Raw genomic sequence first — 15,441 nt, 5'->3', positions numbered from 1 at the left:
ACTCCTAACCAAAACATAAACCTGATTATATTCTACAAAACCAAGAAGACTTCCGAACTCCTTATCAAAAACAGCCCGAAGCCGACGGAGAACCCTCTACAGCAGTCAAGCGTTGTATACATGTACACTTGCCCCCACGAAGGATGTAACCTTCAATGTAAGTACATAGGTATGACGTCGACCAAGCTGACGAGGCGTTTGACATGCCATCTTCAATCTGGTGCCCCTAGGAATCACATGAGACAAGCCCATGACATTACTCTAACAAGAGAAATGTTGAACAAGAATACTTGCATAATAGACAAAACCCAAGATTCAAGAAGATTACAAATTCTTGAGGCAATTCACATAAGAATAGAGCGACCTACCATGAACACCCAAATCACGGAACTATTTCATGAAAACATCATGAAACATATATATATATATATATATATATATATATATATATATATATATATATATATATATATATATATATATATATATATATATATATATATATATATATTGGTGTATACTGGCAGCAGGTTTTCTTTCAAACATGTTTCATTGAATATGACCGCATATTCTGTATTTATTATTTTCTGGTTTAGTGCTTCTATCCCTCTAACTATTTTCTTAGCATCAGGGCTTAATTGAAATAGGAGTTCTTCAAAACTCATTATCGTACTTTTAAGGTGAAGAAAAGAAGTGATTTACTATAGAGTGTATTACACTTATTTGTATAATTTGCACGACGTTTCGAACCTCCATGGTTCATTCTCAAGTGAACAGATCTTACAATACTAGTTGATTTTATACCCGCATTAGGTCAGGAGATAATACAATGAATGGTGAAAACATGGGGGGATACATAAGGGATAAACATAGGGGCTGCAGAAGGCTTATTGGCCCATACGAGGCATCTCCTATCTAAACACAAAGATTAATCCAGTGTAATTGGCCTGTTATGTTGGACATTGTCTTCTGTGTTGGCATCGATATGTTCTTGTCTTGTCCTTACTCTCATGGTGGGTAGAGTAAATAGTTCCGTGATTTGGGTGTTCATGGTAGGTCGCTCTATTCTTATGTGAATTGCCTCAAGAATTTGTAATCTTCTTGAATCTTGGGTTTTGTCTATTATGCAAGTATTCTTGTTCAACATTTCTCTTGTTAGAGTAATGTCATGGGTTTGTCTCATGTGATTCCTAGGGGCACCAGATTGAAGATGGCATGTCAAACGCCTCGTCAGCTTGGTCGACGTCATACCTATGTACTTACATTGAAGGTTACATCCTTCGTGGGGGCAAGTGTACATGTATACAACGCTTGACTGCTGTAGAGGGTTCTCCGTCGGCTTCGGGCTGTTTTTGATAAGGAGTTCGGAAGTCTTCTTGGTTTTGTAGAATATTATCAGGTTTATGTTTTGGTTAGGAGTAGTGCTTTTTACTCCTCTACGGATTATTTCTTTCATTATTCTTTCCTCTTTTATATGTTCACTGTGCATGGTTGATTTGAAATATAATTTTATTGGGGGTGTTGTGGTTTCTGTTCTAGGTTCTGAATTATACCAACGGTCCAAGTGTCTTCTTATAGCAGCGTTAATTTCCGCGTTGCTATATCCGTTGTTCACCAATACCTGAGTTACTCTTTCAAACTCTCTACTCACGTTGCTCCATTCAGAGCAGTGGGTAAGCGCTCGACGAATATAAGCATTGAGAACACTGGTTTTGTATCTTTGGGGGCACTCACTTCTACCGTTCAGGCATAATCCTATGTTGGTGGGCTTGGTATATACGTTGGTGCTTAAAGAGGTTCCTGTTTTTGTTATTAGTACATCTAAGAATGGCAGACTGTTATTTTCACTATTTTCATGTGTAAATCGGAGTACTGACTCTCTCTCTAGGTGTCTTTTTAGGTCAATTAGTTCATCTGAGTCTTTTACTATTACGAATATGTCATCTACATAACGGCAGTACACAGTTGGTTTTTGTCTGCTACTGAAGACCCTATCTTCGATGGTTCCCATATAAAAATTAGCAAATAAAACTCCTAAGGGGGAGCCCATTGCTACTCCGTCTATTTGTAAATACATGTCTCCTTGTGGACTGATGAAAGGGGCTTCCTTTGTACATGCTTCGAGAAGACTTTTCAAGTGTGGCTCAGGTATGTCTAATTTGGGGGTGCTCTCGTCTCTGCATACTCTGTCCAGTATCATTCCTATGGTTGTGTCGACTGGGACGTTGGTAAAAAGGGATTCAACGTCCAGGGAAGCGATGATTCCATCGGGCTGGGTAGATTTGATCAATTCTAGGAAATCTGCTGATGATTGTAGACTAAACTTACTTGGAGTGTATGGAGTTAGGAGTTCATTGAGTTTCTTTGCCAGGTGATAAGTTGGGGTTGGTATTTGGCTGATTATAGGGCGTAGTGGGTTACCTGGTTTATGCGTCTTAACATTGCCGTAGGCATATCCTAAGCCATAGTCGCCTTGAAGTTTATTGAAATGCACACTACCTTTCTTTGCGTTGATTGCTGTAATTGTTTTGTTTACTTTCCGCTTAAGGTCTTCTACGGGGTTCCTCGTGATTCGTTGAAATTTGGAGTCGTCACTTAGGATGTCGCTAATTTTGTTCATGTATTCATGGGTAGGAATCAATACATATGCTGCTGTTTTGTCGGCTTTTCTTATTGTTACGTCTTTCAGATTTTTTAGTTGTTTCGCTGCTTCTTTGAGTCGTGGGGTTAAGATTGTAGATGAATATGTTCCTCGTTTTTTCCCTGCTTCTGCAAGTAGTTCAGCTTGAAGTGTGTCAGTGGTGATGACTTTTTTGTTGTCTTCTAGCTTATGGATATCGTCCAGAAGCATTTCAATTTCCAGGCGTTTTTGATGCATCTTTGGTTTAGATAAGAATTGACAATTTAGACCAAGATTTAAGAGGTCTCGTTGGTCCTGGGTAAGATCATAAGAAGTCAGGTTAAAGTAGCCATCTTTAGGACGAGGGATTTTTAGCTGTCCACCGTTTAGGGATGTTAACTTACGGAGTGTCTTTGTTTCTACAAGAGTTTTATGTTGTTGTTTCAGGTAAAATAGTTCACTGTTGATAGTTTGCTTGAGTTGGATAGGGATGTCGTACTGGGTCCATTTGTTTAACAGATGCTCCGCCTGCTCTATAAAGTTTGGAGGGCTTCCTTCTTCTTGTTTAGTTGATGCCGAATGAGCTCTTGCCTATACCTATAGGTAAACTCTGTATTGCGGACTGCTGGGTCATGTGGGTTTATATTGGTGTATACTGGCAGCAGGTTTTCTTTCAAACATGTTTCATTGAATATGACCGCATATTCTGTATTTATTATTTTCTGGTTTAGTGCTTCTATCCCTCTAACTATTTTCTTAGCATCAGGGCTTAATTGAAATAGGAGTTCTTCAAAACTCATTATCGTTCTTTTAAGGTGAAGAAAAGAAGTGATTTACTATAGAGTGTATTACACTTATTTGTATAATTTGCACGACGTTTCGAACCTCCATGGTTCATTCTCAAGTGAACAGATCTTACAATACTAGTTGATTTTATACCCGCATTAGGTCAGGAGATAATACAATGAATGGTGAAAACATGGGGGGATACATAAGGGATAAACATAGGGGCTGCAGAAGCCTTATTGGCCCATACGAGGCATCTCCTATCTAAACACAAAGATTAATCCAGTGTAATTGGCCTGTTATGTTGGACATTGTCTTCTGTGTTGGCATCGATATGTTCTTGTCTTGTCCTTACTCTCATGGTGGGTAGAGTAAATAGTTCCGTGATTTGGGTGTTCATGGTAGGTCGCTCTATTCTTATGTGAATTGCCTCAAGAATTTGTAATCTTCTTGAATCTTGGGTTTTGTCTATTATGCAAGTATTCTTGTTCAACATTTCTCTTGTTAGAGAAACAAGAGAAGGATGTTCATGAAGGATGTAACCTTCAATGTAAGTACATAGGTATGACGTCGACCAAGCTGACGATGCGTTTGACATGCCATCTTCAATCTGGTGCCCTTAGGAATCACATGAGACAAACCCATGACATTACTCTAACAAGAGAAATGTTGAACAAGAATACTTGCATAATAGACAAAACCCAAGATTCAAGAAGATTACAAATTCTTGAGGCAATTCACATAAGAATAGAGCGACCTACCATGAACACCCAAATCACGGAACTATTTACTCTACCCACCATGAGAGTAAGGACAAGACAAGAACATATCGATGCCAACACAGAAGACAATGTCCAACATAACAGGCCAATTACACTGGATTAATCTTTGTGTTTAGATAGGAGATGCCTCGTATGGGCCAATAAGCCTTCTGCAGCCCCTATGTTTATCCCTTATGTATCCCCCCATGTTTTCACCATTCATTGTATTATCTCCTGACCTAATGCGGGAATAAAATCAACTAGTATTGTAAGATATGTTCACTTGAGAATGAACCATGGAGGTTCGAAACGTCGTGCAAATTATACAAATAAGTGTAATACACTCTATAGTAAATCACTTCTTTTCTTCACCTTAAAAGTACGATAATGAGTTTTGGAGAACTCCTATTTCAATTAAGCCCTGATGCTAAGAAAATAGTTAGAGGGATAGAAGCCCTAAACCAGAAAATAATAAATACAGAATATGCGGTCATATTCAATGAAACATATATATATATATATATATATATATATATATATATATATATATATATATATATATATATATATATATATATATATATATATATATATATATATATATATATGTATATATATATATATGTATGTATATATATATATATATATATATATATATATATATATATATATATATATATATATATATATATATACATATATATAACTGAAAACTCACACCGCAGAAGTGACTCGAACCCATACTCCCAGAAGCAACGCAACTGGTATGTACAAGACGCCTTAATCCACTTGACCATCACGACCGGACATAATGAGGTGATAGCCGAGGCTATTTGAACCACCCCACCGCCGGCACTCGGATAGTAATCTTGGGCATAGCATTTTACCAAATCACCTCATTCTTTGGGGCACACGTGAGGAACACAAATGCGAACAAGCCTGAATGGTCCCCAGGACAATATGCAACTGAAAACTCACACCCCAGAAGTGACTCGAACCCATACTCCAAGAAGCAACGCAACTGGTATGTACAAGACGCCTTAATCCACTTGACCATCACGACCGGACATAATGAGGTGATAGCCGAGGCTATTTGAACCACCCCACCGCCGGCACTCGGATAGTAATCTTGGGCATAGCATTTTACCAAATCACCTCATTCTTTGGGGCACACGTGAGGAACACAAATGCGAACAAGCCTGAATGGTCCCCAGGACAATATGCAACTGAAAACTCACACCCCAGAAGTGACTCGAACCCATACTCCCAGAAGCAACGCAACTGGTATGTACAAGACGCCTTAATCCACTTGACCATCACGACCGGACATAATGAGGTGATAGCCGAGGCTATTTGAACCACCCCACCGCCGGCACTCGGATAGTAATCTTGGGCATAGCATTTTACAAAATCACCTCATTCTTTGGGGCACACGTGAGGAACACAAATGCGAACAAGCCTGAATGGTCCCCAGGACAATATGCAACTGAAAACTCACACCCCAGAAGTGACTCGAACCCATACTCCCAGAAGCAACGCAACTGGTATGTACATGACGCCTTAATCCACTTGACCATCACATCCGGACATAATGAGGTGATAGCCGAGGCTATTTGAACCACCCCACCGCCGGCACTCGGATAGTAATCTTGGGCATAGCATTTTACCAAATCACCTCATTCTTTGGGGCACACGTGAGGAACACAAATGCGAACAAGCCTGAATGGTCCCCAGGACAATATGCAACTGAAAACTCACACCCCAGAAGTGACTCGAACCCATACTCCCAGAAGCAACGCAACTGGTATGTACAAGACGCCTTAATCCACTTGACCATCACGACCGGACATAATGAGGTGATAGCCGAGGCTATTTGAACCACCCCACCGCCGGCACTCGGATAGTAATCTTGGGCATAGCATTTTACCAAATCACCTCATTCTTTGGGGCACACGTGAGGAACACAAATGCGAACAAGCCTGAATGGTCCCCAGGACAATATGCAACTGGTGTGAGTTTTCAGTTGCATATTGTCCTGGGGACCATTCAGGCTTGTTCGCATTTGTGTTCCTCACGTGTGCCCCAAAGAACGAGATGATTTGGTAAAATGCTATGCCCAAGATTACTATCCGAGTGCCGGCGGTGGGGTGGTTCAAATAGCCTCGGCTATCACCTCATTATGTCCGGTCGTGATGGTCAAGTGGATTAAGGCGTCTTGTACATACCAGTTGCGTTGCTTCTGGGAGTATGGGTTCGAGTCACTTCTGGGGTGTGAGTTTTCAGTTGCATATTGTCCTGGGGACCATTCAGGCTTGTTCGCATTTGTGTTCCTCACGTTTGCCCCAAAGAATGAGGTGATTTGGTAAAATGCTATGCCCAAGATTACTATCCGAGTACCGGCGGTGGGGTGGTTCAAATAGCCTCGGCTATCACCTCATTATGTCTGGTCGTGATGGTCAAGTGGATTAAGGCGTCTTGTACATACCAGTTGCGATGCTTCTGGGAGTATGGGTTCGAGTCACATCTGGGGTGTGAGTTTTCAGTTGCATATTGTCCTGGGGACCATTCAGGCTTGTTCGCATTTGTGTTCCTCACGTGTGCCCCAAAGAATGAGGTGATTTGGTAAAATGCTATGCCCAAGATTACTATCCGAGTGCCGGCGGTGGGGTGGTTCAAATAGCCTCGGCTATCACCTCATTATGTCCGGTCGTGATGGTCAAGTGGATTAAGGCGTCTTGTACATACCAGTTGCGTTGCTTCTGGGAGTATAAGTTCGAGTCACTTCTGGGGTGTGAGTTTTCAGTTGCATATTGTCCTGGGGACCATTCAGGCTTGTTCGCATTTGTGTTCCTCACGTGTGCCCCAAAGAATGAGGTGATTTGGTAAAATGCTATGCCCAAGATTACTATCCAAGTGCTGGCGGTGGGGTGGTTCAAATAGCCTCGGCTATCACCTCATTATGTCTGGTCGTGATGGTCAAGTGGATTAAGGCGTCTTGTACATACCAGTTGCGTTGCTTCTGGGAGTATGGGTTCGAGTCACTTCTGGGGTGTGAGTTTTCAGTTGCATATTGTCCTGGGGACCAATCAGGCTTGTTCGCATTTGTGTTCCTCACGTGTGCCCCAAAGAATGAGGTGATTTGGTAAAATGCTATGCCCAAGATTACTATCCGAGTGCCGGCGGTGGGGTGGTTCAAATAGCCTCGGCTATCACCTTATTATGTCCGGTCGTGATGGTTAAGTGGATTAAGGCGTCTTGTACATACCAGTTGCGTTGCTTCTGGGAGTATGGGTTCGAGTCACTTCTGGGGTGTAATTTTTCAGTTGCATATTGTCCTGGGGACCATTCAGGCTTGTTCGCATATGCATATATATATATATATATATATATATATATATATATATATATATATATATATATATATATATATATATATATATATATATATATATATATATATATATACATATATATATATATATACATATATATATATATATATATATATATATATATATATATATATATATATATATATATATATATATATATATTAGTATATTTTGGTAGCAGTCTTTCCTGTAGACATATATTATTAAATATGACCGAAAAAGTAAGATTAATAATTCTAACACGAATTTTCTCAATCTTTCGTACATTTCTTTTCACTGTTGGAGGTAATTCAAAAATCAATTCTCCAAAATTCATTTTTATTTCTAGTCTGACGCGACACAAGCGCGTTTCGTAAAACTTATTTCATTTTCAAAGACTTTAGTTGACAAATACACAACTGAATAGAACTTACGCATCTCCGATTTTGTTTATATCTACATTTGAGTGAGGTGGATGGGGTGAGGTGGCATTAATAGGGTATTAATTTCATCAACACAAGACAGAACAAGAGGTGGCATTAATAGGGTATTAATTTCATCAACACAAGACAGAACACGAAACAATGGGTATTGAAATGGAAGTGATTGTAGAAAGCCTATTGGTCCATATTTCTTGATGCTTCTATATTGGAGCGGAGTCTTGAGGTGGGTAGAATATAGTTGTGCATTAATTGGCTGTTGATTGCTGGGGTTGACTTCTTAATGTGTAGTGCGACGCAAACGTCAAGCCGCCTGCTATCGCTGTATCTATCGATGATTTCTGTGTTGTTTACTAGGATTTCTCTGGCGATGGTTTGGTTGTGAGAAGAGATTATATGTTCCTTAATGGAGCCTTGTTGTTTATGCATCGTTAAACGCATAGAAAGAGATGTTGTTGTCTTGCCTATATACTGGGTTTTTTGGAGCTTACAGTCCCCAAGTGGGCATTTGAAGGCATAGACGAAGTTGGTCTCTTTTAAAGCGTTCTGCTTTGTGTCTGGAGAGTTTCTCATGAGTAGGCTGGCCGTTTTTCTGGTTTTATAGTAAATCGTCAGTTGTATCCTCTGATTTTTGTCTGTAGGGATAACGTTTCTATTAACAATATCTTTCAGGACCCTTTCCTCTGTTTTATGAGCTGTGGAAAAGAAGTTCCTGTAAAATAGTCTAATAGGGGGTATAGGTGTTGTGTTAGTTGTCTCTTCAGAGGTTGCATGGCGTTTCACTTTCCTTCTTATGATGTCTTCGACGAAACCATTGGAGAAGCCGTTGTTGACTAGGACCTGCCTTACCCTACAGAGTTCTTCGTCGACTTGCTTCCATTCTGAGCTGTGGCTTAGAGCACGGTCGACATATGCGTTAACAACACTCCTCTTGTACCTGTCTGGGCAGTCGCTGTTGGTATTAAGGCACATTCCTATGTTCGTTTCCTTAGTGTAGACTGCAGTGTGGAAACTGTTACGTACTCCTAGCAGAATACGTATATAAATTTGAAATAGCATTTTTGTTTCCATTATATCATTGCCTGTATATGTACACACATTGTGTTTTAGTAAATTATCGTGTGGTGTGGCAGCGTCAGTGGACAGGAGCGCGGTTGCCTTTGCACACGTCTATTACCTGATTGATACGGGAAAGCTGGACCTGTTCAGTTGAGAGTTCCAGATGTCACTTTTATTTAGTTAGGTAATTGTTTATATTCTGTAATTAAACAGGTGGCATTATACTTATATATTTTGTAAGTAACTATTATCTGTAATTTGCATTCTTGTGTGTTTTGAGAACAAGTGGTTGTTCAATTAGTTTTAAATATTAAAAAGTCCTTAGTTTCCATCCCTCATCCTGAGATGAGGCAGACGGGAGGTGAGAATGTGGGTAGCGCCAGAGCGAGAGTTCAGTAGCTTCGGGGAACCAGGAGGAGTAACATGTGGGAGATAAGTCTGTTATTTCTTGTTGTGCCATATTTACTATTATATTTTACGTGAAATGACAATACTTTCATTTATTGTATAAATTAACTTAACCATCTGTGTTTTTATATTATACTGTCTTGAATATATACCTATATAATATTTTGTATCTATTCTTCAGTCCTAAAGGAAGAGTTTTATTTATGTGCTCATTACTTATCAAGGGGTTATACTGGTGACGCGCTTTAGAGAGCAGCAGTGATATCCCTAGACGTAATTAAAGCTTGGCTGCTGTAGGGTCACGAGCCGTAACGAACGATAGGTAACAGAAACCTCCGCTCTTTTCCATGACTGTTACATCTAGAAAGGGCAGCTTCCCATCCTTTTCCATCTAGTAAGTGAAACGCAACATGGAACTCTGCTCAAATGCCTACTTCAGCTAATGCAGATGTCTGACATCAGGTACCTGTGTAAAAATGTCGTCAACATACCTGAGTATATGGCCGGTTTCAAGTTCATGTCGACTAAGACTTTTTGCTCGATGGTACCCATGTAGAAGTTTGCAAACAGGACATCTAGGGATTATCAAGAAACTTACAACATTATATGGAGGACCTATGGCAATTCCACGACCAAGAGATGGCTTCCTGAACCTTGCAGGAATTAACCTCACTGAGGACCAAGTCACTCTCCTAAATCTGGGCATAAACTGTCACGTTATGTCCAGACCGAGTGAGATGGCCCGGAAAGTAGAGTTGGAAATTCTGTTGGACGACATATTCGACCTCGAGACACAAAAGAAGGTCATTACCAAAGATACCTTACAAGCAGAACTTATTGCAGAAGGAGGAAAGAATCGAGGCAATTACAGAAGCACCATACTGTCCCCCGAGCTCAAAGTGGCAGCTAAAAGCCTTCGTGAGAACAAGGAGATAGTTGTCAGGAGAGGTGACAAGTCGCCAATATACGTCATTCTTAAAAAAGATGAATATCTGGCGAAAATGAACCCTCATACTCTCTGACCAAACTAAGTTCCAAAGGGTAACGAAGGACACTACAGCCGAATTGAAAGCAAAGGTCAACAAACTGATCGAAACTGTGAACGCCAAGAAATCCGGACTCCACCTGCCAAAGATCATTGGGGAATATAAACCTGGATATGCGTATGGAAATGTCAAGACACACAAGCCTGGAAACCCACTTCGGCCAATCATTAGCCAGATACCCACACCCACGTACAGACTGGCGAAGCGACTCAACGGCCTGCTGACTCCTTATGTTCCTTGCGCCTTCAGCCTGAAGTCTCCAAAGGAATTTGTTGACTTACTGCGGGGCACACGGGCCACAGGGATAAGAGCCTCGTTGGACGTAGAATCGCTGTTTACCAACGTACCTGTGGACGAGACAATCGGGATGATAGCCGACCGAGTGTATCGTGATCCAGCCTGTACTCCTCTTGACATACCCGAGAATATTCTAAGGAAACTACTCCAAGCTTGTACTAAAGAGGCACCCTTCTTGAGCCCGGATGGGCACATGTATAAGCAAGTAGATGGGGTCGCCATGGGTTCTCCCCTAGGTGTCCTGTTTGCAAACTTCTACATGGGTACCATCGAGCAAAAAGTCTTAGTCGACATGAACTTGAAACCGGCCATATACTGCAGGTATGTTGACGACATTTTTACACAGGTACCTGATGTCAGACATCTGCAGGAGCTGAAGGAGGCATTTGAGCAGAGTTCAGTGCTGCGTTTCACGTACGAGATGGAAAAGGATGGGAAGCTGCCCTTTCTAGATGTAACAGTCATGGAAAAGAGCGGAGGTTTCCACACTGCAGTCTACACTAAGGAAACGAACATAGGAATGTGCCTAAATGCCAACAGCGAATGCCCAGACAGGTACAAGAGGAGTGTTGTTAACGCATATGTCGACCGTGCTCTAAGCCACAGCTCAGAATGGAAGCAAGTCGACGAAGAACTCTGTAGGGTAAGGCAGGTCCTAGTCAACAACGGCTTCTCCAATGGTTTCGTCGAAGACATCATAAGAAGGAAAGTGAAACGCCATGCAACCTCTGAAGAGACAACTAACACAACACCTATACCCCCTATTAGACTATTTTACAGGAACTTCTTTTCCACAGCTCATAAAACAGAGGAAAGGGTCCTGAAAGATATTGTTAATAGAAACGTTATCCCTACAGACAAAAATCAGAGGATACAACTGACGATTTACTATAAAACCAGAAAAACGGCCAGCCTACTCATGAGAAACTCTCCAGACACAAAGCAGAACGCTTTAAAAGAGACCAAAGTCGTCTATGTCTTCAAATGCCCACTTGGGGACTGTAAGCTCCAAAAAAACCAGTATATAGGCAAGACAACAACATCTCTTTCTAGGTGTTTAACGATGCATAAACAACAGGGCTCCATTAAGGAACATATAATCTCTTCCCACAACCAAACCATCGCCAGAGAAATCCTAGTAAACAACACAGAAATCATCGATAGATACAGCGATAGCAGGCGGCTTGACGTTTGCGAGGCACTACACATTAAGAAGTCAACACCAGCAATCAACAGCCAATTAATGCACAACTATATTCTACCCACCTCAAGACTCCGCTCCAATATAGAAGCATCAAGAAATATGGACCAATAGGCTTTCTACAATCACTTCCATTTCAATACCCATTGTTTCGTGTTCTGTCTTGTGTTGATGAAATTAATACCCTATTAATGCCACCTCTTGTTCTGTCTTGTGTTGATGAAATTAATACCCTATTAATGCCACCTCACCCCATCCACCTCACTCAAATGTAGATATAAACAAAATCGGAGATGCGTAAGTTCTATTCAGTTGTGTATTTGTAAACTAAAGTCTTTGAAAATGTAATAAGTTTTACGAAACGCGCTCGTGTCGCGTCAGACTAGAAATAAAAATGAATTTTGGAGAATTGTTTTTTGAATTACCTCCAACAGTGAAAAGAAATGTACGAAAGATTGAGAAAATTCGTGTTAGAATTATTAATCTTACTTTTTCGGTCATATTTAATAATATATATATATATATATATATATATATATATATATATATATATATATATATATATATATATATATATATATATATATATATATATATATATATATATATATATATATATATATATATATATATATATATATATATATATATATGCTTTCATTCTTTCTAGAGATAAATGTTTTTCTTTTTTTTTAGATTCTACACCCGTGTACATAGACCTGGTATCCAGCAGTGCTGAGAGCGACAGTGAGAGTGACACACCCAACTCAGCAGAGTGGACATTACCCATATCCGGCTTGCACCCCTCAGCTCACAGGGAGGGGAGGGGTCGTTCACGCGCTCACTCAATCCCCCGTTCCTCCCCCAGCCCCATACCCCAATCAATCAGCGGCAGCAGCAGCAGCAGCAGCAGCAGTGGTGAGAACACTACCGTTAACAACAGCATCACAGTCCGTGAGAATAGTCTTGACTCAGACGACAGCTCAGCTTACCTTGACCTTGACTAGTCAGCGTCTGACAATTCTGACTGGTTAGCACCGTCTGGTGTAATAGCTGACCGCGCAGTCTCACCCATTCATCTCGGAGTGGGCGGAGGGGGAGCCACCCCCCTCCCCTAGTCCTCCCCCGTCACCCCCACCAGCGCTCTCTCACTCCCCCCCACCACCTGCGGTAGAAATTCAACCTCAGCTACTGGATCGAATTGATAACTATAATGGCGGCTATGTTCGGCTTTCATTCTCCATACCAGACCATGTTAACACCTCCCCAGGACTCTATCTGAGAACATACAGTGAATTTTTCATTAATGAGATTCGATCCCTTTTCTCCCCACAACACCCATCACTCCTAATTTACCCAGACATCACTCTAATTGTGCGGAATTTAAATGTACAACATGATGGCGAGGAGGAGAATCTTTTGGATCCTATATATAACGACGGCTTTCCCATACAAGGTGAGGGGCGAACAGTAACTCGAGAGGAAGTAGATACACTTATTAATTTTTGGGCGGACGAATTGACAGGGAAAATATCCCAGTACCTGGAAGAGAGAGAGGGCTCCAATATCTTGATTGAGCGGCTCACAGGGTTTTACATTAACTGTGGTCAGATTGAACATCCAATAAGATTAGGCTCGCATGTAGACTATCCTGAAGGCTTGCGTAGAAAGCAGTTGGTTTTCAATTCAGAGGGAGAGGCTGATATTTGCCTTATGCAGTGTGTTGCTGCTTATAAATGTTTAGCTAAGGAAATGCACCTAGATAATATTCGTAAACGGTGTGGAGAAACGAGATGGTGTCTCAGACACATTAATTGGCCAGCAGATGTCAATTCGGCAGTGACGTTTGAGGATATTCACAAGGTAGAGAAAATGAATAAAGTCAGTATATTCATCTATTCACTAGAAAGAGATGAAAATGCTAGACGACGACAACGACACTACATTACACTAGCTAGGAAGGGAAGAGGGGGATATACAGATGTCATACCATTGCTGATGTTGGAAGCTCAACACTTAGTATTAATTAAGGATTTTAACCAATATGTACGTAATATGAGCAACAATACAGATCTAATCCCAAGTCATCACAGCTTTTGTCATTGTTGTATGATATCACTCCCAGCAGATAGCATGCAGAGTCATGGAAGTACATGTAACGTACATCAGACTCTCATAGTTTACCCACCAGAGAGGAAGATTACTTTCCGTAACTATGGACGTGGATATGGTCCTAGTCACATGTGCTTTTATGACTTTGAGTGCATGTTAGATCGCTCAAACCCTAAGGGAATGATAGAATCACGTCACAACGCAGTGGCGTATGCGTACATCATCATTGACAGACAGATGAATATTGTTGACAATGACACTTATTTGGGTAAAGATGCAGTCAATCACTTTGTAACCACGCTAGAAGCACCATGGGCTAGAATCAAGAAGGGGTTAGTATCCTATGAACTTCACATGTCCCAGCAACAGCAGGCCATATTTGAGACAAAAACGGCCTGTGAACTCTGTGATGAACCTTTTAACGGAGAAGATGTAATCAAAGTCCGTCATCACGACCATACAGTAAGATTCCACAATTATCAAGCAGCTTAATGTGATAGATGTAATTTGCAGTGTATAAATTCATACAAGTTCTTTGGCTAACCGCCAACAAACTCACCCTTAACATTGACAAAACTTTCTATATTCTGTTTGGCAATAAATCCTCTAATCAAATAAATCTCAAAATAAACAATACCCAAATTTGTAACAAATTAGATGGCAAATTCCTTGGCGTTCTCATTGACCACAAGTTGAATTTCCAGGGACACATTCTAAATATATCAAAAAATGTTTCAAAAACTGTTGGCATTCTTTCTAAGATCAGATATAATGTACCCCGCCCTGCCCTGGTGACTCTCTATTACTCCCTCATCTATCCATATCTCAACTATGGTATTTGTGCTTGGGGTTCTACTACCCAAAATCATTTACGTCCTCTAATTACTCAACACAAAGCTGCAATTAGGACAATATCCCACTCTGGCTCTAATTGTATTTGTGCTACTTTTTCAGCCATGTTCCCCCCTTTTTTTATCTCTATTTTTATTTGTTCTCAACACATTTTATTCTTTATACTCAATTAGTATTAAGATTTAGTCATTAATGTTTTTCATGCCCGAAACGCTTTGCGTAATAGTGGCTTTAGGCATTGTATGTACTAGCACTATCTATAATTCCATCAATCTTTGTAAAATCTCTTGTATGTATGTACCTTACCTAAATAAACATTTATTAAATTTATTTATTTATTTATCATGATGCTTTTATATTGGGACGGAGTCTTGAAGTGGGTAGAATATAGTTGTGCATTAATTGTCTGTTGATTGCTGGTGTTGACTTTTTGATGTGTAGTGCCTCACAGATGTCAAGCCGCCTGCTATCGTTGTATCTATCGATGA

This window comes from Procambarus clarkii, chromosome 21, assembly GCF_040958095.1.
Source record: "Procambarus clarkii isolate CNS0578487 chromosome 21, FALCON_Pclarkii_2.0, whole genome shotgun sequence".
Classification (NCBI taxonomy): domain Eukaryota; kingdom Metazoa; phylum Arthropoda; class Malacostraca; order Decapoda; family Cambaridae; genus Procambarus; species Procambarus clarkii.
This window is presented reverse-complemented; position numbering follows the sequence as displayed.